The 25794-nt window shown below is 39.6% G+C and overlaps 1 pseudogene; it reads left to right on the forward strand.

Annotated features, from left to right (window-relative positions):
* The first annotated feature begins 3053 nt into the window (after positions 1-3053).
* On the forward strand, positions 3054-3714 carry LOC125390488 (ATP synthase peripheral stalk subunit b, mitochondrial pseudogene; annotated as a pseudogene).
* The last annotated feature ends 22080 nt before the right edge of the window (positions 3715-25794 follow it).

Here is a 25794-nt window from a genome sequence, read left to right on the forward strand (position 1 = left end):
ATACTTTTACTAAAATTGCCTCACTGGCTAGTCGGTCGGCGTCACTGAACTGGTGAGCTCTAGGTTCAGTGAGAGACCTTGCCTCAGAAAAATAAGGTAAAGAGCAGTAGTGAAAGACTCCCAAAGTTTACCTCTTGGTCTCCAGATGTATGTGCATATATATCATGTATTCTTAATTCCTAAGGAAAGTTTTTCTGAATTTTTTTTTTTGTCTTTGTTTTTGTTTTTTTGAGACAAGTTTTCTCTGTGTAGTTCTGGCTGTTCTGGAACTCACTCTGTAGACCTGGATGGCTTCCATCTCAGATCTGTCTGCCTCTGCCTCTCAAGTGCTGGGATTAAAGGTGTGTGCTACTAACGCCTAGCAGGGAAGATTTGTTTTTTTATTTGGTCTATATAACATTGTGCTAACTTTTGTAAATTTTAACAAATCCTTGTTATTTTAAAGACTTTGGATATTTCTTAATGTTCAGCTCAAACCTAGTTTAAATATCTCAGTTTTTAATACTGGCTCTGAAGCTCCTTAAGTAACAGTTCAGTGTTACCAGTTTTATGTATGTCTTATAGGCCTGGAAATCTATTGAACAAAGAAAGGAGGAATCTGGTAGCAGAATCCAACCAAAGGACTCAGTCTTTTCATGGCGGACAACACTGAAAACGGTCTGAGCTGTGCTAGATTCTAGCCCAGTAGTTCTATTCTGGAGTGAAAATTCATAAAGTGGAGCTCGCAGCAGATTACTTCATAAAATTACTCCATAAAACACGAGTGAGAACAAGACAGACGACTATATTTGCACAAACTTAGAACACTGACGATTTCTCCCATTACGTTTGAATACACCTGAAACAAAACCGTCTTTGTCTTTGAATTAATGTGGGAAAATCAGTCTATTGTACAATTACCAAAAGTTCCTTATCAGTTGGGGAGCTAAGACCCTGCAGAGTAGCTATGTGATTATAACTCTGGTGACATATAAAAATATCCCCACAAACGTGCATTGATTGACATGTTTGTTCTATTTTGTGATTTTATGACAGCTAAAAGGCTAATAATATCCATACTTAGACTATCAGAATTGGAAAGTGACTACACAGGTAATTTTAATATAGAGTAGATTGCTAGTTACTTAATCAAAGAAAAATAATGTGTTTAATATTATCACAACACTTGGAAAGGTAATTTCAACCATACAAAATAGGGAATATTGAAGTCAGCTTCTATAAATTCAAAGGCTAATGGCAAAATCTCTATTTTAAAAAAGGATAATTTAATTATTGTGTTTTCCTGGATAGGAAATGAGCTCTTAACTTTTATTTATTTAACAATTCCACTAAGAGTTCCGTGTATAAATAATGACTTGGTAATTTTCACCTTCTGTTGACATATTGATTTTTTTCTGAAATATTTCTTCCCTTTCCTCCATAGCAAAAACAAACCAGAAATTGGAGTCTGGTTTTTTCTGTAATTTTTAAAAGATCCAAGTGATTACTGTGTCTTTTGATCTAGATTATACAATAGTGCTACCATTGATTATGCTAGCCTATATATTAGAGCATTGTGAAAGATATGTCATACAAACTAAATCAATGCTTTGGCTATAAACGATTTAAATATAGTTTGTTCCTGAAGCTTAATGCTAATTTCAGAAGACCTCCCAATGAAATGATGCTTTTTCTTCCCCCCACCTTTGCCCCATCTTTAGCTACAGGCTTAGCTGTGGCTCAAGAAATTGCTGCTCTGCTTCCTGTTTGTAGGAAGTTACCAAGCGTTATAACATTAGTGGAATGATACTGTCCAGGGTTTGTGCCAATTACGTCAAAAATAAACATCTTCTAATGGAAATGAACACTGTGTCAATATGTATATTTGAATTAGAAAATGATTTTTAGAATTAGGAGAAAATATTGGCTTAGTTTCTATAACGGTCTCACAGTGCTTGTCCACCATCATGCAGATTGATGTGTCCCACCGCGGATGGCACTTAATTAGATAAGATAATGCATGCTCTTGCTAATGTTAGTGCTCTTATTTATCTCTTAGGAGGGAGTTCATGGAGTGCATCGATTCAAATTTTAATGGTTACATTAAACATTATTTTACAGGCTTATAGACTATAATTATTTTCAAAATAATTTTTCTCTATTCAACTAATTTTTAGCCTTTTAAACCTTTTATAGATATTTTAAAGAAACAAAATACCTTATAGCTCTTTTGTATGCTGCTCACATGTAATTTACTTACCTTTATGCATATAAACTTTCTTTAATATAAAATTTGGATACAATTAACCATATTACCTGAATGATAAAAGCAAAGGCATTGGCAGAAAAGAAAATATTAATACTTTTTTCTGAATGTCAGTATCTAATATTGTACCACATTTTCTATAAAATATGAATATCAAATAAAGAATATACCCTAATTCAGAGTCTTAAATTTTAATAAGTTCCAAAATACAAAAGAGAATTGAAATGTATCCACTTCCAAAATAAGAAAAGTTTGGATTCTTTATGCACATACACATACACACACTCACACATACAGACACAGACACACACAAAGATATGGATGACATTATAGTGAGATTCATGAAGAGAATACGAAAATTGCCCCTGCGATTAAATAAATTGTGTCACAATCAGAAATGGGTCTATGGGATTCATGGGGTTCCACTATATTGTTTTTGTTTTCTTCAAATGATCTTCCTGCCTCATCTTTAGCACTTTTAGAGTGCTAAAATTATGGGTGCGTGCCACCACAACCAGATAAAGGAAATATTCATTGGCACAATTAAGATCATTGTTTTCTATAATGGCAAAAATAAAAAGGCCCACTAGAATAGAAAGAGGTTGTGGTTGTTAGTATAAATAAATAAAAAATACACAACACCCAATCATTTTCTGACCAATTTTGATAGTTATATAACTAAAAAGAAAAGGACAGGATTAGTAAGAATAAAAATAATGTATAGAAAATTTAAAATTTCTTCCAACCCTGACATCTTCGGGGCAGAGTCACAGGGACACCAAGACCACTGCCTGAACCTTCGCATACCATGTTGACCTAGGTGGTACTTTCTGCTGCCGCAGTGGCCCATGTCTGCAGAACGCAGCCATTCTGGGGTCTTCCACATAGGACAGCCACGTATTGCCCCGTACCACTTCTTCCTGAATGTGGCGAAAAAGTCTGTCTTGGGTTGATCCGTGAGGAATTTTTCCAGTTCCTTTATCTTAGAACTAGGGTAACAGAACCCTTTGTGCTTGGAACTGGGTTTAGCTTGCATTTTCTATCCAAAGAAATAAATGTGTTTACCCCAGAGACTTTTCTACCACGTTAGTAGGAGGGTTGATTGTCTATATGATTAAGAAATATGGTGTCTCTATTGGAGAATTTATAGATAAACTTAATGAGAAAAAAATCTCCACTCAAAGAAGTAAAGCAATCAACCATCAAACAAATCCAGGATTCAATCGATATAGAGAAGTCACAGGCAGGCACTGGTTCAGAAGCATCACTGCCTCTTTGACATTCAGAGGAATAACATTGCCATGGTCTTGGAGGTCACTTACTTAGAAAGGCTACATATAGCATAGAAGGAGGTAAACAATTGCCTGGATTACCATGTTTCTGTGCAGGACGTGACATGGGTGGAGAAATATGTAGTGCAGAACATTTCTGCACAGCAGGAAAAGGAGACCATTGCAAGTGCATGCTGACCTAAAAAGAAGGCTCAGCCAGTTATGTGACCATATCTACTCAACTGAGAAAGTCAGAGAAGGTTAACTTAAGCTGGAACTAACCTGTGTGAGGAACTCTTCCTGTGTTGCTGCCAATTGAAATTACAGCGTTTCTTTCCTGAGAAATGATCACAGTTCATTTAGTGACTTAACCCTATTGGTCACTCAGGTATTTCTGACCCTTGCTTTATATTCAGAATTGTCTGGTTATAGCTTTTGAATAAACAATTTGAAGTAACTTGCTGTTCAACTAAACTTACCAAGTTAGAGTTTAAACTTACAATTAGTTATACCATTTTTCAATAAAATGACATTTGAAACAGAATAAATAAATAAAATTTTTGCCAATAATTTAAAATCTATCTTTACAAAAAAAACTAGGAACTATGACACAGTAGTTTGAGAAATAACAAAAATAGCTATTTTTAATTTCAATTCTAACTCTCAGCTGCTATGGGGATGCTAATGGCCTCAACAAAGGCGTCATAGGCATCCAGATTGACATTAATTAGTTAATCATGTTCCCAAAGGGGAAAAGGATCTCAGACTTTCCTAACATATTTAAAAGGCTTAATAAGGAAAAAATAAGTATTTGAATATCTAATGCATACATATGAAAATAAAAGAATAGCAATGTGTGTCAAGGTCGACTGGAGACTCGAGCACTTTAGGTATTTTTATTACAAAAAATAATGATATTTTAGGAGTGATCTCAGCATTATGGAGAGGATTGAGGCAGTTTTTGTAAGGCTATAATCTCTCTCTCTCTCTCTCTGTTTCTCTTTGTCTCTTTCTCTGTCTCTCTGTGTCTCTGTGTCTCTGTCTCTCTCTCTCTTTCTGTCTCTCTTTGTCTCTTTCTCTGTCTCTGTCTCTCTGTCTCTCTGTCTCTCTCTCTCTCTGTGTGTGTGTGTGTGTGTGTGTGTGTGTGTGTGTGTGTGTGGTTTATGAGCATATGTCTATGTGCAGGGACCCCAAAAGAGGACATTAGTGTCCTGCTCTATCAGTTTCCACCTTATTCCTCTTGAGATGAATTTCTCATTCCTGTCTCTATCCCTCTCCCACAGTGCTGGTGCTACAGAGTGTGGAGTGTGTTTTGCTTGACTTTATATGAGTGGCAGGGATCTGAGCTCAGATTCTCACACTTGCATAGCAAGTGCTGTTATCCACGGAGCCATCTCCAGTTCTGATGTTACAGGCATCCTGCAAAGAAAGTTGGTTCAGGGCTGAACACACTCCTGAGCCAGGTATAAGAGAAGCTAAAGGGAGTCGTTCTGGGGAGACTAGAATAACTGCAGGTCCAGGTACCTTGTCAACCAGGTGAGCTAGCCACTCACAACTCAGGAGCTGCCACAATACCTGATGAATTGCTGAATATCTTCAAAGTTATTGCATATACTTCAAATATCTTTGAGGCTTACAGCAACTGGAACAGAATTCTAGGAAATTCTCAACCTACTCAGTTTAGAATATTGCCTATTTAAATGACCACATAACTAAAGATGAAAAATTGAGATCAATGCAGATAAACGCATAGAACATTTCAAATTTAAATTTGGAGCCATTTCCTTTTAATGCCATAATAGTATGGGATTAAGTAGGAAATAAGATGTGTGTATAATTCTTAAATAGATGTTCCATAAAAGGTCTCCACGTTGTACACCTGAATTATATCTACCAATATACTATAAAGAAATATAAAGAAATGGACATGTCAAGACCACCATCAACAGGAACTGAAGAGAAACACAAAGTGCTCTATCAAAAAAAGCTCAAGAAAGAATTGTGACTCAGAGTGGTGAGCTAAATTAAATTAGCAAACCAATAAGGCATGAGGAATCCTTCAGGAATTAGCAACAGAAGAAAGCCATTACCCATGGGATGGTAGAATTTCAACAACTATCAACTCCTCTCTCTCTCCCATACACTGGCCCAACTCTTCTTCCACCAAAAACCACATTCCCTGCCTTGTCTTGCCCTGTCCTGTCCTGCCTACCCTGCTTTCTATAGACATGTGGATCCCTACTGTTGTGGCTTCTTTGAGGGGCAAGCTAAATACCAGAAACAAACATTGACAGAATCCAATTCCACCCACCTGATAGCCTAATGTGGGGCTGCCTTCAACATGCCTTTTTTGTTGTTGTTGTTGTTGTTGTTTTTGGCTTTTTAAAAATTGATTGTTATTAAGCTCTACATTTGTTTTCTCTGCTCCCCTTCCTGCCTCTTCCCTCCCCTTCAACCCTCTCCCAGGGTCCCCATGCTCCCAATTTACTCAGGAGATGTCTTTTTCTACTTCCTATGTAGATTAGATCTATGTATGTCTCTCTTAGGGTTCTCATTGTTGTCTAGGTTCTCTGGGAATGAAAGGGAAAAGATCTTCACTAACATGCCCTTCTGCCAGGATGCTATAACCATGGGCTCCTATTCGACCCTCTCATGCTAGAGTCCAGGAAAACAGGTACACTCACCCTCTGTAACACATACTCACAACACACACAAACACACAATACACAAAACACACCACAAAAGCCAGGCTGTTGGAAGAAATTATTTAGATGCACCAAAGGAAGTTTGGACCACATATAAACTGAGGGGACAACCTCAGAGCTTGCTTCTTGTCTCAGGAAAAAGCCTGAACCCACATCTGTGAGTCTTTCTGACAGTGGGGATGACCTTAGTCATAAAACCACAAAGGCAGTTCAGGGTAGAACTTTAGATTTAGCTTTTCCCAGAAATCAGTTGCTGGGAACCTAGAATATCTTGCTAATAGTCACAAAATAAAGAGTAATTATTGAATGCCTTGAGCCATTGGATAGGTGGAGGTTTTTATTGATATTTTCTCTAGTTTGGTGATTGAATTTTATATTAATTAATTATATATAGCTAAATTTGCAATAACAAGAATACTTTAATTTTCAAAATAAATCATGTCTGTGTATGCATGTGTCTGATGTGTGTGGGGAGGTGCATGCTCTATGTTGGGATAAAGAGTTCAGAAGACAATTTTATGGAGTTTTTTCTTCCAACTCCATGTAGGTTTCAGGCAGTGAATTCAAGTACACAGGCATAATGACAAAGGCTTTTTAGCCACTAAACAATTTCATGGCCCAATAAGAACACTTAATACTGATATGGTATTAAAAGATTAAAAAGATTCTGTTGAAGAGTGACTTTGATAATCACTCAGGAGATATTTTACTTTTTACTTTAAAAACACTGTTTAATTTCTTTTATGATTTCAAGATTTTACATTTTATTTTGACAATAATCAACTGAATTGCTTTCACGCCAATATTACTTTTAAAAAAAACATTAAAAATAGAGAAAACCTATGTAAGTATTTTTACAACCTATTTGGATTGTCTACATCAATTAATTTAGTTGGAAGAAAATGTCACTTTCTGTGAGTCTATTTTAACTAGTTTGACAACTAAAATAAATTGTAGTTAATTCAAAAAGATGAACAAGAAAATGCTGATCTTATAAAATATAAATTAAAATAATTTGATTTTTTCTCTTTGCATGATTGCTTAATGTCTGAAGTTCTTTTCTGTTGCTATTATAGAATATCCTGACAAAAGAAAATTAAAGGAGAAAGGGTATATTTTACCATCAATCTATCACATCAGGAAATAAGTTGGTCATGTCACACCCATAATTGGGAATAGAATATGACAATGTATGCATGCTATATCCAGCTTCACTTCAAGATATCCTCCCTAGGTAATAGTATGACCCACGGTGGGTGGGTCTTAGCACTTGAATGAATATAATCAAGATAATCCCCCACAGATGTGACATAGTTCAACCTGATCTAGACTATGCCATATGTATTAAGACTCTCTTCTTGGGTAATTATAGACTGCGGTACATTGACAATTAAAACTAATTATGATTGGGTGTGATGGCAGTCACCTTTAATTGCAGCAGTGAGGAGGTAGGGGCAAGTGGATCTATGTGAATTCTAGGACAGCCAGGGCTACATACAGAGACCCTGTATCAATTATCAATCAATCAATCAGTCAATTAATCAATCAATCAATAAAACAAAAAATAAAAATATATAAAACTAAACTTTATATCCAGGAAATACTTCTTTCTTTTAATAGTCCTGACTTATATAATCAATATTTTACATATTAAACAATTGAAAGCATCTGATTTAAGAGATGAAAAGGTATATTGAATAAGATCAAGGAGTATAACTATTCCTTCTATTCTTTGATAAGCAACAAAATGAAAATATGGGTAAAATACTAACACAATGGAAATTCTAATCAAAAAGCAGAATTAAGTTATTAAAAAACAAAACAGGAATTTATTTTATTCTACAAAAATATCTGTTTCAAGCTGGGTAGTAGTTGAGTACACTTCAATCCCAGAGGCAGTTGGATCTCTGAGTTTGAGGCAGCCTGGTTTACAAAGAAAGTTTCAGGTAGAGCTACACACAGAGGAACCCTGACTCAGAAAACAAAACATAAAAAATCTGTTTCACTGTCTCGTGTGTTTTTTTTCTCTTTTTAAGCAAAGGCTTTATTTTTATTTATTTATTTATTTATTTCTATTTTGAGGTAAGCATTTTTGCTATGTGTTGTTGGTTGTTTCCACTTTTTATTCTTTTTTTGGTTTTCTTTTTTAAAATATTATTTATTTATTTTTTATTACTTTATAAATAATACCAATCAAAATTTCTATTTCCTCCCCTTTTCCTACTTCCCTTCCACTCCCTCCACACATCCCCCATCCCCCTCCAGTCCTAAGAGAGGGCAAGATACCCTGCCCTGTGGGAAGTCCAAGGCCCTCCCCCCTACATCCAGGCTTAGGAAGGTATGCATCCCAAGAGAATCGGATCCCAAAAAGCCAGAACATGCAATAGAAACAAATTCCAGTGCCATTATCATTGACCCCTCAGTCTGCCCCCATTGTCAGCCACATTCAGAGGGTCCAGTCTGAGCCTATGCTCGTTCAGTCCCAGTCCAGCTGGAGTTGGTGAGCTCCCATTAGCTCAGGCACACTATCTCAGTGGGTAAACCATCCCCTTGTGGTCCTGACTTCCTTGCTCATCTTCTCCCTCCTTCTACTCTTCAACTGGACCTTGGGAGCTCAGTTCAGTGCTCCAATGTGGGTCTCTGTCTCTGTCTCCATCCATCGCCGGACGAAGGTTCTATGGTAATATTCAAGATAGTCATCAGTCTGACTATGGAACAAGGCCAGTTCAGGCACCCTCTCCTCCACTACCCAGGGTCCTAGCTGGGGTCATCCCCCTCAAATTTGTTGTGTAGCTAAGGATGACCTTGAACTTGTGATCCTCTTATCACCACCTCCAGAATGCTGGAATTATAAGCATGCCCTTTATATGACACTGGGAATGGAACCAAGGTCTCTCAGGCTTAACCATTTAAGCTACATCCCAGTCTGAAATGTGACACCTCTGTTTCTTGACTTGACGGGCAGACCTGGCAGCTGCTTTTAGACATACCCTGGAAGAGCCTATGGGCCCAGGTGATAATTTTATATTCATATGTTCTATTCAAATGTATTCTTGACTTCTACTCATGTGACAAGCCTGCTTTTGGCCTGCCTAAAACTAAAACTATTTCTCTGCACCAACCCCCTAGTAAAGACTGAACACTCCTGAAGCATTTGTTAGGAATGTTTATCTTGCTGCTACTCAATACTGAGCAGCAGTTAAGGTGAGAGTTACTGTTTTCCAAAGCAGCCTGCCAGACGTCCAGTGAGGCTGTCCTCTCAAAGTACTAAGAAATTGTTTGCTCTACAATCCCCACATAATAATTCTAAACACAGTTGAACCTGAAAATCATGAAAGACAGATCTGATTCATGCTGATGTTTTCTGAATAGCCACATAGGCTTCCCTCTGTTGCTTTATTTTTTTTAAACTAAATCCTGAGTTTATTCAAATACAGCAATATTTTAAGAGGGAATATGTCAGAAAACTACTCCAAGAGATCTCTGACAAAATTTCTACTGCCCATTGTTAATAAATGGTAATTTGTTACTGTAATGAATGTGTATTTCTGCCAATGAAAATGTAGGATGTAATCAGTACTGATAGCCTTTTAGCTATTTCCTTAAATAATGAAAAACTATTTTTAGCCAAGTGCTATTGTTTTTTTTTATAAGTGTCTGCAGAGGCTATTGTATTTGCTTTTCATATGAAAATATATTCTAGGGGATCAAGGGGATTCGAATTGGAAAGGAAGAAGTTAACTCTCATTATTTGCAGACGATATGATAGTATACTTGAGCGACCCCAAAAACTCTACCAAAGAACTCCTACAGTTGATAAACACCTTTAGTAATGTGGCAGGATACAAGATTAACTCCAAAAAATCAGTTGCCCTCCTATACACAAAGGATAAAGAAGCAGGGAGGGAAATCAGAGAAACTTCACCTTTCACGATAGCCACAAATAGGATAAAATATCTTGGGATAACTCTGACCAAGGAAGTGAAAGACCTATTTGACAAGAACTTTAAGTCTTTGAAGAAAGAAATAGAGGAGGATACCAGAAAATGGAAAGATCTCCCCTGCTCTTGGATTGGGAGGATCAACATAGTAAAAATGGCAATTCTACCAAAAGCAATCTATAGATTCAATGCAATTCCCATCAAAATCCCATCAAACTTCTTCACAGACCTTGAGAGAACAATAATCAAGTTTATATGGAAAAACAAAAAACCCAGGATAGTCAAAACAATCTTATACAATAAAGGAACTTCTGGAGGTATAACCATCCCTGACTACAAACTCTATTACACAGGTACAGTATTGAAAACAGCTTGGTACTGGCATAAGAACAGAGAAGTCGACCTATGGAATCGAATAGAAGACCCAGATATTAACCCACAAACCTATAAACACTTGATTTTCGACAAGGGAGCTAAAGGTATGCAATGGAAGAAGGAAAGCATTTTTAACAAATGGTGCTGGCATAACTGGATGTCAACCTGTAGAAGGATGAAAGTAGATCCATATCTATCACCATGCACAAAACTCAGGTCCAAATGGATTAAAGACATCAACATTAATCTGACCACTTTGAACCTGATAGAAGAGAAAGTGGGAAGTAGTCTACAAGATATAGGCACAGGAGACCACTACCTAAGCAGAACCCCAGGAGCGCAGACAATAAGAGAAACAATGACTTGATTATAAATGGTATCCCAGGTCCAAGGAGAGATCCCCAGATTGTTCTCTGGACAGAGGAGAGGGTGCCTGAACCGGCCTTGGCCTATAACCATACTGATGAATATTTTGCTTATCACCATAGAACCTTCCTCTGGCGATGGATGGAGATAGAGACAGAGACCCACATTGGAACACTGGACTCCACTCCCTAGGTCCAAACGAGAAGCAGAAGGAAAAAGAACGTGAGCAAAGAAGACAAGACCAGAGGGAACCTTCACCCGTTGATGGATGGAGATTGAGACAGAGACCCACATTGGAGCACTGGACTGAGCTCCCAAGGTCTAAATGAGGAGCAGAAGGAAGGAGAACATGAACAAGAAAGGCAGGACCGTGAGGAGTGCGTTCACCCACTGATACAAGGGGACTGATCTAATGAGAATTCACCAAGGCCAGTTGGACTGGGACTGAACGAGCACGTGATCAAACCAGATTCTCTGAATGTGGCCGGATTCTCTGAATGTGGCTGGCAGGGGGTCTCTCTGAAAAGCCATTGCCAATGACACTGGGACTTGTTCCTTCTGCATATACTGGATTTTTGGGATCCAGTCTGTTTGGATGCTCACCTTCCTGGACCTGGAGGGAGGGGGGAGGAACTTGAACTTCCCACAGGGCAGGAAACCCTGACTGCTCTTAGGGATGGAGAGGGAGGAGGAGAGAGAGTGGGAGGAGTGGGAGGGTGTTGGGAGGAGGGGCGGAAATGGCAACTTTTATAAATTAATAAACTTTTATAAATTTAAAAAAGAAAAAAAAGAAAATATATTCTATTAATGTGACAATTAACCGTAGGTATTGAAGAGAAAATTAGTGGAAAGGAAGTTCGTTGGTGGCCTTCAATATTTATATGTTGTGATCATTATTAACATAACACATAGTAGTAGACACTTGTGATCCCAGCAGTCAGGATATTAAGGTAGGAGACCCAAAATTTGAAGCTAGCTTGAATTGTACAATGGAAGCCTCTCTTAAAAACAAACCAATCAAAACTAGCTACCAAATTGTCATTTGTAACTTGTAGTGATCATATAGAATAGGAGAACAGTTGAAACTGGTTGGACCCCTTTTTGTCACAGCAAGGGGTGATGCTGTCACCAAGAAAGAGAAACCAGAAGACCAGATTAGAACAAAAATATGGGTGGGTGTGGTTTATTTTTATGAAGATATGGGATTGAGAAATTAAACAGTTAATATATTTTAAACATTCACAAGTGAATGTTGAATGATTATTTTTGGTCTTGAAACATTAGTTGTTTACTTCATTATGGTGTTTAAATTAAACATTGAATTGCTACAAATTAAATTTGAAAAACATCAGGTATTAATGAAGACGAGATTAATCTGGGAAAGAGCAAAATGCTCCCCACCCCCTCAAAAAAAAAAAACACTGACTGCAAAAAGTGAAGAAATTGCTTATTATGAAATCTCCAGTTACTATTATCAGTTTCTGCCTTAGTTCTCCTTCGTTTTGTGTGACAAAATACCCCAGCCATTGAACTGTGTGATGGATCCTGATGGGAGAACTTGCCTCACAAGCCTAATGACTTGAATATCTGTAGGGAGGAAAGAAACAACTTCTGAAAGCTGTTCTCTGACTTCCACACACGGGCACCCCCAACTACAATAATAACAACATAATATAACTATATAATTAATTATGATAAATAAATAATTAAAACTACCCCGACAGAAGGTATTTTTTTTCAAAGTTTATTAAATTATGAAAGTTTCCATTTCCACCCCTCCTCCCAACACCCTCCCACTCCCCCCCTCCCCCTCCTCCTCCCTCTCCATCCCTAAGAGCAGTCAGGGCTTCCAGCCCCATGGGAAGTCCAAGTTCCTTCCCCCTCCCTCCAGGTCCAGGAAGGTAAGTATCCAAACAGACTGGATACCAAAAATTCAGTATATGCAGAGGAAACAAGTCCCAGTGTCATTGTCGATGGCTTTTCAGAAAGGCTCCGGGCCAGCCACATTCAGAGAATCCGGCCACATTCAGAAAATCTGGTTGGATCACATGCTCGTTCAGTCCCAGTCCAACTGGCCTTGGCGAACTCTCATCAGACCAGTCCCCTTGTATCAGTGGGTGATCGTACCCCTCGCGGTCCTGAGTTTTTTCTTTGTGTTCTTCCTCCTTCTGCTCCTCATCTGGACCATGGGGGGCTCAGTCCGGCGCTCCAATGTGGGTTTCTGTCTGTATCGCCATCCATCGTCGGATGAAGGATCTATGGTGATAAGCAAAATCTTCATCAGTATGGTTATAGGCCAAGGCCGGTTCAGGCACCCTCTCCTCTGTCCAGAGAACAATCTGGGGATCTCTCCTTGGACCTGGGATCCCATTTATAATCAAGTCTCTTGTAAACCCTAAAATGACTCCCTTAGTTGAGATACATTCTTCCCTGATCCCATATCCATCCTTCCTCCCTCCCCCCATCTCAGTCCCCCGAGTTTTCCCCATTCCTCCCCTACTCCCTTCTCTCTAACCCTCTCCCCTTCCAACAACCCTCCCACCCCAACCCCCCATGCACCCGAGGTTACCTGGGACTCTTGTCTATTTCCAATCTCCAGGAGGATAACTACATGATTTTCTTCAGGTTCACCTTCTTATTTAGCTTCTCTAGGATCACGAATAATAGGCTCAAAGACCTTTAATTATGGCTAGAATCCACTTATGAGTGAATCCATACCATATTCCTCTTTTTGGGTCTGGCTTACCTCACTCAGTAAAGCGTTTTCTATGTCCATCCATTTGCATGCAAAATTCAAGGTGTCATTGTTTTTTACCGCTGAGTAAAACTCTAATGTATATATGTTCCACACCTTTTTTAACCATTCTTCTATTGAGGGGCACCTAGGTTGTTTCCAGGTTCTGGCTATTAGAAATAGTGCTGCTATAAACATAGTTGAACAAATGCTTTTGTGGTATGATAGGGCATCTCTTGGATATATTCCCAAGAGTGGAATTGCTGGGTCTTGAGGGAGGTTGACTCCTAGTTTCCTGAGAAACCGCCACACTGATTTCCACAGTGGCTGCACAAGTTTGCATTCCCACCAACAATGGATGTGTGTTCCCCTCTCTCCACATCCTCTCCAGCATAGGCTATCATTGGTGTTTTTGACTTTGGCTAATCTGACCGGTGGAAAATGGTATCTCATAGTTGTTTTGATTTGTATTTCCCTGATCGCTAAGGATGTTGAGCATGACCTTAAGTGTCTTTTGGCCATTCGGAGTTCTTCTGTTGAGAATTCTCTGTTCAGATCAGCACCCCATTTTTTAATTGGGTTAATTAGAGTTTTATTGTCTAGTTTCTTGAGTTCTTTGTATATTTTGGAGATCAGGCCTTTATCTGATGAGGGGTTGGTGAAGATCTCTCCCAGTCCGAAGGTAGCCTTTTTGTCTTACTGACAGTGTCCTTTGCTTTACAGAAGCTTCTCAGTTTCAGGAGGTCCCATTTATTCATTGATTCTCTTATTGTCTGTGCTACTGGGGTTCTACCTAGGAAGTGGTCTCCTGTACCTATGTCTTGTAGACTACTTCCCACTTTTTCTTCTATCTGGTTCAAAGTGGTCAGATTAATGTTGAGGTCTTTAATCCATTTGGACTTGAGTTTTGTGCATGGTGATAGATATGGATCTACTTTCATTCTTCTACAGGTTGACATTCAGTAATGCCAGCACCATTTGTTAAAGATGCTTTCCTTCTTCCATTGCATACCTTTAGCTCCCTTGTCGAAAATTAAGTGTTCATAGGTTTGTGGGTTAATATCTGGGTCTTCTAATCGATTCCATAGGTCGACTTCTCTGTTCTTATGCCAGTACCAAGCTGTTTTCAATACTGTACCTGTGTAATAGAGTTTGAAGTCAGGGATGGTTATACCTCCAGAAGTTCCTTTATTGTATAAGATTGTTTTGACTATCCTGGGTTTTTTGTTTTTCCATATAAACTTGATTATTGTTCTCTCAAGGTCTGTGAAGAAGTTTGATGGGATTTTGATGGGAATTGCATTGAATCTATAGATTGCTTTTGGTAGAATTGCCATTTTTACTATGTTGATCCTCCCAATCCAAGAGCAGGGGAGATCTTTCCATTTTCTGGTATCCTCCTCTATTTCTTTCTTCAAAGACTTAAAGTTCTTGTCAAATAGGTCCAGAAGGTATTTTTAATACCTTCTTTAATACAACCTGAAGGTAAAAGTGTTTCTTTTGTCTCGAAATTCCTAAGGATGCCATCATCACAGCTGAGAAGGCATGGCAGAGGAAAGGGACCATCTGGAGGCAGAAATGGGAGGCTGGCTGGTCACACCACATACACACTAAAGAAGCAGAGAGAGAACAGGGAACAAGGCTAGACTATAAAACTTCAGGAACTTTCCCTGGTGACTCTTTTCATTCTAGTCTGTACCTCCGAAAGGTACCACAGTCTTCCCAACTGGGCAGTACCACCAACTGGAGCTCAGGTGTTCTAACGTGAGCCTTTGGAGGACATTTCGTATTCAAACCACAACTTTTTTTTAAAGAAGGTCAAATACTATTCAAAGGTTTCACAGCAAATAAATAAATAAGTGATTTTCATTGTTGTTGTGAACTAGCACGGATTACTATGGCTTGTATATTGTTTGATGTATCCTTCAGAGGGTCACATTGGAAGTTTTGATGCCTGGTATGTTGGTGTTGAAGAACTAGAACCTTCAAAGATGGTGTCTCCTGATAGGAAGTTAGGTCACTGGGGTTGCCACCCTCAGAAAGAACTAAGATATACATTTTAAGACCCTTGTTGGTACCCATGAAAGCAACTTTTTATAGAAAAAACAAGCCTAGACTCTGGCTCATCCTGGTTCCTGTCACATCATATAATCTCAAGGTGACATCATCTGCTCTGAGACCCATATCCCAGGCAGCCTCCCAGAGGATGAGCTCATAAACCTCATTTTTCTGTAAAGAACCTCACCTAAAATTTTGTGACAATGATAGGAAACAGGTTAAGCCACTATGTTAAAGGAAAAACTAAGGTTTTGAAAAGAAATAATACTAAGATGAAATGTTACAGTTAGGCAAACACATGCACCTGCTGGTTGCCTGGAATTCCCATTCATGTTCCTGCCTCCCCTGCCTTGAGCAGTAGGGGCATAGCTAGCAACAACATTCACATGCAAATTCGGGTTGACTTTGTTACTCTTTGCTGCACAATACTGGGCAGGTTACTTAACTTCTTTGTGGCTTAGTTTTCATTTAGAAAGTTGAGTGTGTTAATTAGCAGCTACTATGCTATAAATCACCCGAAAACTTAATGGTCACATTAATCACGTTCCTTGTCATAATGACATAACCCCTAACAGAAACAGAAGGAAGGATTTACGTTGGCTCACGGTTCTTGACATACAATCCCTGACGTCCAGTAATGGCTGGTGACTGGAGGCATAGCAGCAGGAGCCTGGAGCACAACTGGTTCACATCACTGCTTCTGGCAGGAAGCAGAGGGCCACACTGGAAACAGGGCTGTCCTATAACCCTCAATGCTTGCACCTATTTCTCTATGTCTGCCGGCTAAGTTCCATATCCAAAAGGATTCCACCCTACCCCCTCAGTTAGTGCCACCAGCTGGACTCTAAGTGTCGCAATACATGAACTTTCAGGAAACGTTTCACTTTTAAGTCATAAGACGTTTAAAATAAGCATTCATCATTTTGTGGCTTCTTTGAGTTATGAGTTCAGAAGTAACTCTGTGAGTCAGATGTCAGTGTCCACTTACTGAGATTATTTTTATTCATCCATTTCTTTAATAAAATGGATGGTGCCACTCTATGTTAGAGAGAGTTTTGATTTATCCCGTCTGCCAATTCAATGTCCACCACATACAGAAACGCCTTCATAGACACACCCATAATTTTTGTACCACCTGTCACAGTTACATTGACACAAACATTAGCCACCATAACCTTCTATGATGTCCAAGAAAACATGATTATGCCTTTCCAGTTCCTAATAGAAATAGAATTCAATATATACATGATAAATTGAAAAAGAAAAGCTTGGTTTTCAAACTTTATGATTGGTATATTCATTTATTTATTTATCAGCAAAAGAAAAGAATTGATTGTGGTACTATAGAATTACTGTATATAAACTCCTATTAAGAAAGAAATATTACTTTCTAAGACTATCTCTTAGAAATATCTCATCAAAATAATTGCATGGACACAAATGCTCTCACTTCCAAAAGTTATCTCTAAGGAGGAGATCCTCTGATTTTACATGCATTCTCAAGTAAGAAAAAAATTTTCATTACTTTTAGCCTTAAAAAATTCCAGTCCATTGTATTGCCAAGTGCAGCATTCTGCAAATGTGGCTTAGCAGGGAGGATACCCAATTGGCACCAGAGACCCCAGGTCCATCTCTAGCCCTGTTCTAAAATGGGGACGTAACAACCCATATCCTGTGTATGATGATACTGACCACTCCCACATTAGATACAGTCACAGAGCAACAAAACAACTTAGATCTGTTCTAATATGGTAGCTGTTAAAAGTGCTTACCATTCTTGCAGAAGACCAAAGTTCAATTCCCAGTACCCACAGTGGGCAGCTCACAAACGCCTGTAGCTCCAGCACCAGGGGATCTCACACCCTCTGCTGATCTCTGCAAGTACCCACCACATATACATATGACCTCTCAGAATGATCATGCCACAGAACCTGAACTTTTTTCTTTTTTAGGCTATTCAGGTTCAGGATTTAGCTAGGCTTCTTGACCCTTCTCTCTGCTCCCTGTCTCCTATGCTACACCTTTTCTTGTTTATTTTTCGAGACAAGGCTTCTCTATGTAACTCTGGCTGTCCTGGAACTCACTCTGTAGACTCAAAGAGATTCACCTGCCTCTGCTTCCCTGAGTGCTGGGATAAAAGGTGTGCGCCACCACTCCTGGCTCTAAGCTGCAGCTTTAAGTTAGTGTTCTGACGTGCACCAACAGGAGAGATGAAAACAGCTGCTAGGCACCAAGTAAGATACTCATCCTCTGACGCTTGGGACCAGGTTCCCAGTTATGGGTTTTATCTCTCACTCTTTCTTTCTCTTACCCTCCTACCTTCCCTCTTTCTTTCAATTGAAAGCACTTTTGTGGCCTTGGATGCTCTCACCCCTGTCAATACTGGGTCCTCTAACCTCCAATTCTGAATGTGTTTCTACCAAAGGACCCACAGTTACCCTCTGGTCTCTGTCTGTCTTAGGGCTTTACAGTTTCAGAGATTTAGTCCATTATCATCATGGTGGAAATCATGGCAGCATGCAAACAGATACAGTGTTAGAAAAAAAGAGCTAAGAGCTTACATTTGGCCAGAGCACATATGAAACCTCAAAGTCCACCCCCACAGTGACATACTTCTCCAAGACCATGCCTACTCCAACAAGGCCACGCTTCCTAATAGTGCCACTCTTATGAGCTTATGGGGGCCAATTACATTCAGACCACACTCTGATTTTTCAGGCATGCATCAGTCTGCTCCCCTGCTTGTTCTAACAAATCAAGCACAAATCCAGACTTAGCAGTAGATTTTTTTTTTCCTGAAAGATATTGCCAACGTGCAGAGAGGGCCTATTGTATTATGGGAGAGGAACTGTTACTGCAGACTAAGGCTGTCTGACAGGAGGCTTTGGTTTACTCAGGCAGTAAGGGCACAGGCCAGGGTCTCCATCTGGTTTTCTTAAATCACCTCATCACTTGTTTCAAATGAGGAGGAAAACCCTTTTTCTTCATCATTGAAAGAAGGCATATGTATCTTTCTGTACCCTGAAGCCAGGTGGTTGAGCTTGCTCAGGCAGAACAGGTTCTGAAGCACCCTTTTTACAAGTCTGGCAGGGACTATCTTCACTTAATGCAAAGGTGCTTAGCACCTATTGTTCTAGCCTAGCCAAAGCTCTGAGCCAAGAGGACATTAAATGAGTTCAGGCAGGGAAAGTCCCTCAGTGGGAACTGTGCTGCATTTCTTTCTGAGAGTTGTTTTTGGGCTTAAACTTTTGGCTTGCTGAGATAAAGATGTGACTCAGGATAGGAAATATACACATACCACTTCAAAGGCATTTTAACTACTAAGACAGAAAGACTCAAATGACCAACGCCTCTGTTAGAAAAGGGAATGGCAGCTGTGGGTTCAGCAGTAAAAGCTGATATGAGACTACTCTTCATACATGAGTTTTATTCGGAGAGAGGAACTCATAGCCATAGGAGCTATGATTGGATTTTGAGGTGTGGTAATATTAAAAAGGGACAGTCCATCATATCAGAGACAATGTATTGAGGCCTTAGTCAGGGGAAGACAGGCTTCCATTTAAAACCTGGAGAGGAGCATCATTAAAAGAGATATCTTAAAGTGTAAGAGAGAGCCTCTATGGACAGGATGAAATAGACAAACCCAAAGGAGAAAAGTAAAGTACTTTTCAGAGTAAAGATGAGAGTCTTTAGAGTAAAGTTTTATATCTTTCAAGAGTAATGGGAAGTTCCATATCATGGGATTTAGTTCTATATAGCACAGAACATGGAGTAGCCAAGCAGCATAAACCAGTGGTTATTAGGCTACAGTACAACATGGGTTCTCCACTCTCTATTCTAGAGAGAGAGAAGGAGAGCGCTACAGAAGACATGGCCTGATTTCTTCTTCAGGCTATGGTGTATGGCCACCTAGAGTTACTAGCACCTTAAGAGCCTGTGAGCTAAGGCTTTTATTTAACATAAATAATATACTTCTGACATGTGTTTGTTGCTAATGGAGGAGGGCAAAATCAGGTCTATATGATAAGCTCTAATAGTGCTTTCATAATCCTTGATGGAGTCTTAGACCTTACTGTTTATATCCCATTTCCCAGGGAGGGAAATGAGGCCCTATTCCTGGACTATAGTTGAGGACTTTTTGCCAGCTTTAGTGCTAAGAATTCCCGCATAATTAACAATATTTATTATGAAGATTCTGTCCATACAGATAGTGTTCCTCTTTTTTGTTTGTTTGTTTTCTTGCGTGCTTGCTTTAAGGCAGGGTTTCTTTGTATAGTCCTGACTGTCCAGGAACTTGCTCTGTAGATCAGGCAGGCCTCAGACTTTAAGATCCACTTGCCTCTGCTTCCCAAGTGCTGGGATTAAAGCTGTGCACCACCACTGCCCAGCAGTGTTCCTCTTATATAGTTATATTTAAAATTTCTGCACAAGTATGAGGACCTCAGGTTGGAGCCCCAGCAACCACTTAAAAACAGGCATAGTAGCATGAATCTATAACTCCAATGCTGGGGGTAGGAATTGGGAGTCAGAGACAGGCAGGTCCCTGGAGTTCATTGGTCAGTTAACCTGAACTCGTAAGCTCTAAAGTTCAGTGGAAGATTCTGTCTCAAAAATAAGGTGGAGAAAAATCAAGGAAGACATCCAAAGTCAACCTCTGACTCCCATACACATGTGCACATACATGTACAGACCTCTACACACACACACACATACACACGTATAGTATTGCTGAGACACATGAGTGTGACACTCTTGAGAAAACTACACTCTTGTTTGGGTGGACACCATTCTTTCTCCAGTGTCTCTTTCTATTAACTCCAACTCATCTTATTGAACTCCAACTCTGCTTCAAACTGGCTGTCCTGAAATTCTTTTCTAGAGTGAAGATAAGAATCTCAGCCTCACCCGAGTGGAGGTCTCTGTAAAGAACTCCTAGGGCTGCTGCAGACAGCAGCATGGATCTGTCCCCAGCTTATGCCCCTCTGTGGCTGACGATATGCTACCACCTTATTTTAAAGCCTTCCTTTTACAGTGATTTTTCTCAATGAGAAAAGCCTAGGTTTCAATCAGATGTTTCTTTTTAACTATCTGGTATCTAGCTTCAGGAGAGTTTGAGATGAAAATTACAAAATAACTACCCCAAAATAAGTGTCTGTGCCAACGGGTACCAGGTTGTGCTAGATGTAAATGGAAATTATGGTTGCTCTGGAGGCAACTAGAAGACCCGGGTTTTGGAAAAACATCTACCCTCTCTCTACTTGCCTAAAATAGAGCACATGTTTACAAAGACAAAAGATGCCCTTCTGCTCCTTTTACCAGAGAGAACGAAAGTTATTACTGAAGATTGTTTAGAATTCCATGAGCCTAGAGGTGGTTCCAGAATTACCCACTGTAATGTTGACTAAGTAGCCTTGTTTGGCAATGCAGACTTTTCTCCCCTTTGCCACCCACACAGACTTACAGTATTTTTCCTTTGTCTCATCATTTTTCTAACACTTCATGTTTCTTTGTTGAAGATCCCACATTGAAGCAAGATAGACAGACAGGGAAAATTAAAGGGACAGGGGGAGATAAAGGATCCCCTCCCTCCAGAATCTGATGTAAGTTGCTTGACGGTATAGAGTCAACAATTCTACTACAATTAACAAAATTGCTATAAAGATTCATGGCATAGAGGCAATATTCCTTTTGTACAGAGATATTTCACATTAAAATGTTAAGAAGAAATGAAGCACACTTGCAGCCTAACCATAACTGACATTCAAGAGCAGCCACAACCCTTCTTTTCCAGGTATAAGCCTAGACTTTTCTGGGACTCAACAAATAGAATTATAAGCTTCATTTGCAATGACACGTCTTAGCTTCCAAGTGCAAATCTTGTGATCCTTGTTTTGGAGCCCCCTCATTGGGGTGACATCTGTTGAAGTCCAGCCTCAACGGGGTTCACTCATCCCAGGGTAGGAGTGTGTGGATTAGAAATATTAGATAGGATGAACAGAGATGTGAAAGAAAAGGAACAGAAATGCAGAAAAGAGCTGGGTGGGCGAGCCAGCGAATACTGAATTTGCCCATGTTGATTTTCCATATGCTTATATATCCCAATCCAAAAGAGGGACAGGAAGGCAAAAGATTGCTTTCACATGATTACAGTGAACAAACAGAGCAATTATCTGTGTCAATAGCTGAAACACCAAGCAACTATATCCTGAGTTAAGCATTCTGTTGTTTAGGCAGGACATGTATGATGGAGGAGGGTTATCTGTCTATTGTGTTATTTTCATTGGTCAATAAAGAGACTGCCTTGGCCCCTTGATAGGACAGAAAATTAGGTAGGCGGAGTAAACAGAAAAAAATGCTGGGAAGAGGGCTATGAGCCAGACGCCATGGAGCCAGCCACCAGGTCAGATATGCTAAATCTTTTCCGGTAAGCCACCACCTCGTGGTGCTACAGATTATTAGAAATGGGTTAATATCAAGATATGAGAGTTAGTCAGTAACTAACTCTCTAAGAGATAATGGGCCAGGCAGTGCTTAAATGAATATAACTTGTGTGTTATTATTTCTGGGACTAAGCTAGCCGTGCGGGAGCCGGGTGAGGAGAAAAGCAGGCCTGCCCTGCAGCCCCTCACTACACATGTAGCCACCATACCTTAGGCCAAGCATCCTGTAGACAGTCACTGCCCGGGTTAAACCTCCCATCATATCCTTGAAGGAGCAGGAACAGGTTTGGATTCTCTGACTTCTGGTCAAGGTGGAGTGGATCAACCTCTATGGGCCATCTCACTACCTAGAATATCGAGTAACCACATCCTAGGTCGAGATAGTTTCTTTAAGTTAGACCGCTTGTCAATAACCTTGAAAGAGCAAGAGTAGCTGTCTGACTTTCAGTGAAGGTAGAGCGAGCGACCCACTTCTGTGGGCCCCTACACCTCTAGTTAACCTTATAATTCATCTTGGTAACCACCCCCCCCCCCCCGTAATCATCGTCTGAGATGTAACTTCAGAAGCATCCAAATTGTGTATTTGGCTACTGAAAGCCTATAAAGACACTTCAAACTAACTCTGCAATTTGTCCTATAACTTCTGCATTTATGTCACGGCAAGTCTGTGTACACATGTATGTTTGTGTACACACATAAAACAAACACATGCAATAGAAATTACCTTCTTAATAAATTCAAGTTCTGCTTCATACTGACGCATCTTGAACTTAATTTCTGTGAGCTCCACCTTACTAAAGTTCTCTGAGAAGAATTCAAAGTACTGCAGCTCTTTTCTAGGCCACATCTACTGCCGTTATAACAATGAAATTCAAAGCTACCTCATGCCTTGGGCATCTCCCATTATGTGTGAAATATACACATTAATCAGTTCATTTTTCTCTTGTGGATCTATCTTTTGGCCATTCTGTAATAACTAAGAATATATAGAGTTGAATAAAAGTTATATTTCTCTGTCTACACCACCCTAAGAGTTTGTGACTTTGAATTAATATCCTATTTAAAAATAAAATGAGAAAAAATAATTACCAACAAAAACTCTGTCCTTAACTAAACTTTCTGTGGGGCTCTCCAGGTCCCTTTCCCAGCTTGGCTCCATCAGCAAACCCCATGTGGCCCAGTCTTAGCATGGCCTTATGTCAGCTTGTGTAGAATCTCCATCGTTTATATCTAGTTACTTTTGTTGTCTGATTGGTTTCCTCAGCCTCCCCTCCAGGCTCTTACCTCTAGGTGATGCCTGGTCTCTCTTGCCTGCCTTCAACAAGGAGCAAGCACAGTTGGCTTAGCTAGAATCCCAGCTGCCCGTGAGGTTTCCTCTTAGAAACTTTGCCTCCACTGTCCACAGATGTTCTGCAGCTGTGCCTCCCCAGTGACCTAGCAAATACTGTGTGCTTGGAATTGAGCCTATGCTGTGCTCCCTTCCTGAATAAAACTCACTTGCCATTTGTTAATAATCTGTGCACCCTCCAAATTCATACGTTGAAATCCTTACGATGTCAGCATGAAGTGTTGGGAGAGATGATTAGGTTGTGAAGGGGCCTTCTTGAGTGAAATTAGTGTTCTGATGAAGGAGACCGTGGGGAGTTCCTCAGTCTTACCTTTGAAGATGGCTCTCTATGGACCAGGACATGGTCTCTAAGCAGCGTTCACTTATCTTGGGCATCAAGGTGTTAGAGCTGTGAGAGGCAGAGGTTTGTTGGTTTACAGAGTTTTGTGATAACTGTTCAAACAAACCGACACAGCTTGAGTTACAGTTGGTTTCTGGCTTTCTATAATGTAAAATAATTAGAGTTTTGTTGTTGTTTGTTTTGTTTAAAGATGGAGTTGTCACTCTGTTTGAAAGTCTGGTCTTGAACTGATGGGCTCAAGCAACCCTCCTGCTTCAGGCTTGTGAATAGCTGAGACTATGGGCAAGAATTAGGTTCTTAAAACATGATTAATCTTGAATATATGTTCTTTATAATCTAAAGTCTTACTTATATGCAGAAGCTGGTGTTTGTGAGATTTTAAACTTGCCTTGAGATAAATAACAAAATATATCTCACTTACAAGTATGTGTTATAAAGTTTGTTAGAGTGACTAAATTATAAGCAACTAAAAAGTTTGGCAAACTTGATGACAGTTACTTAATTAGTTCCATATATGATACACAAATAAATTACCCACACAGATTCTCATTCGCAAATTGACAATACTTTTGCTAAGCACATCTGGGAATTTTGAGAACAGAAATAATAAAAAACACAATAAAGCAAATTTACTGCCAGTCTTTTCTTTCCTACTGTGCATTTGGCGTCACTCAAAGCTAGCAGTTTCATGTTTATGTCTTAGGAAACAAATGCACTGGCATCATTAAATCATTCACTTATCCAGCAATGAATTGTTATCCCTGCCTCGCACACAATGTGCCCTGCACAAGCAAGTGCTGAAGACACAGCGGTGGATGTGAAGCCTTTGCCCTTCTGAATTTTAAAGGCTCAGAACGGAATGATGTTTAATGTTTAAGGGATGACCCTGTAAGAAATCACATAGCTACATACATAAGAAAGTTTGTGAATGAGTAATAAAGATAGCTTTCATTTATTAAAGATTTGTGACAAAGTCACCTTATGTAAGCTATATAATACTTAGTTCTATTAGCAACTCTGTGAGATAAGAGTCATTATAAATGTTGACAGATTTCCACAACCCAACCATGGCCAACAATGTCTGAGGCCTGTCTGGTTACTACTTGCCTCTGATTGTTGTCAACCTATATCATCCAGTTTTAGAGAAGATCTTGGTCAGTTTAGAAAAAAAAAACTGATCAAATTACTCATTCCCCACCCATCCCTTAGGTGCTATGTGACCACTCTGGTCTGTCAGCCACAAGCATTTTCTTGTTGTGGTTCATGACACAATACTCTAAATTTATGACACCTTAATATGCTGAGGACTTTGAACTGAAGGTGTTTGGAAGGGCCCCAGATCAAGTTATCTCTGCTTTCCTGTCTCCTGTTCTGTATCCTGCCCTATAACCGCAAATAAACCATAGAAACCAAACTCTGTTCTCATGGTGAGTCATAGAAACTAGAATCTCCCTTCCTCAAAGCAAGTCGTAAAACCTGAAAAGGTTACTTTCTCCCTTCTTCTTAATTCTGGGGAGACCCTCCCCCCAGAGGGATAAGTTTTAGAGGAATGCCGCACAGAAGACCTAAGAAGGGGATGAATCTGTCCAGTCTTAATGGCGCTGAGGCACAGAAGTACTTTTTCTTTGGATCTTTGAGTCTGCATCTCTGAAGTTTCCCATGCCACATAAAACCTTGATTAAGTAAATGTGTTATGCTTATTGCTTATTGCCCTGATATTTGTTCAAAGGAATGCCATCCAGAACCTTTATCTTAAAAAAAATACTAAACTTAATTATTTTATGTGCATTGGTATGAAAGTGTCAGATCTGCAGTTATAGGTAGTTGTGAGCTGCCATGTAGGTGCTAGGAATTGAACCCAGGTCCTCTGGAAGAGTCAGGTGGACCTGGAGCCAGTGCTCTTAACCACTCAGCTATCTCGCCAGCCCCAAGGACCTTTATCTTATGTGAAGGAAATCTGTTATACCTTTC

This window comes from Myodes glareolus, chromosome 13 (genome assembly GCF_982192425.1).
Source record: "Myodes glareolus chromosome 13, mMyoGla1.1, whole genome shotgun sequence".
Classification (NCBI taxonomy): Eukaryota; Metazoa; Chordata; class Mammalia; order Rodentia; family Cricetidae; genus Myodes; species Myodes glareolus.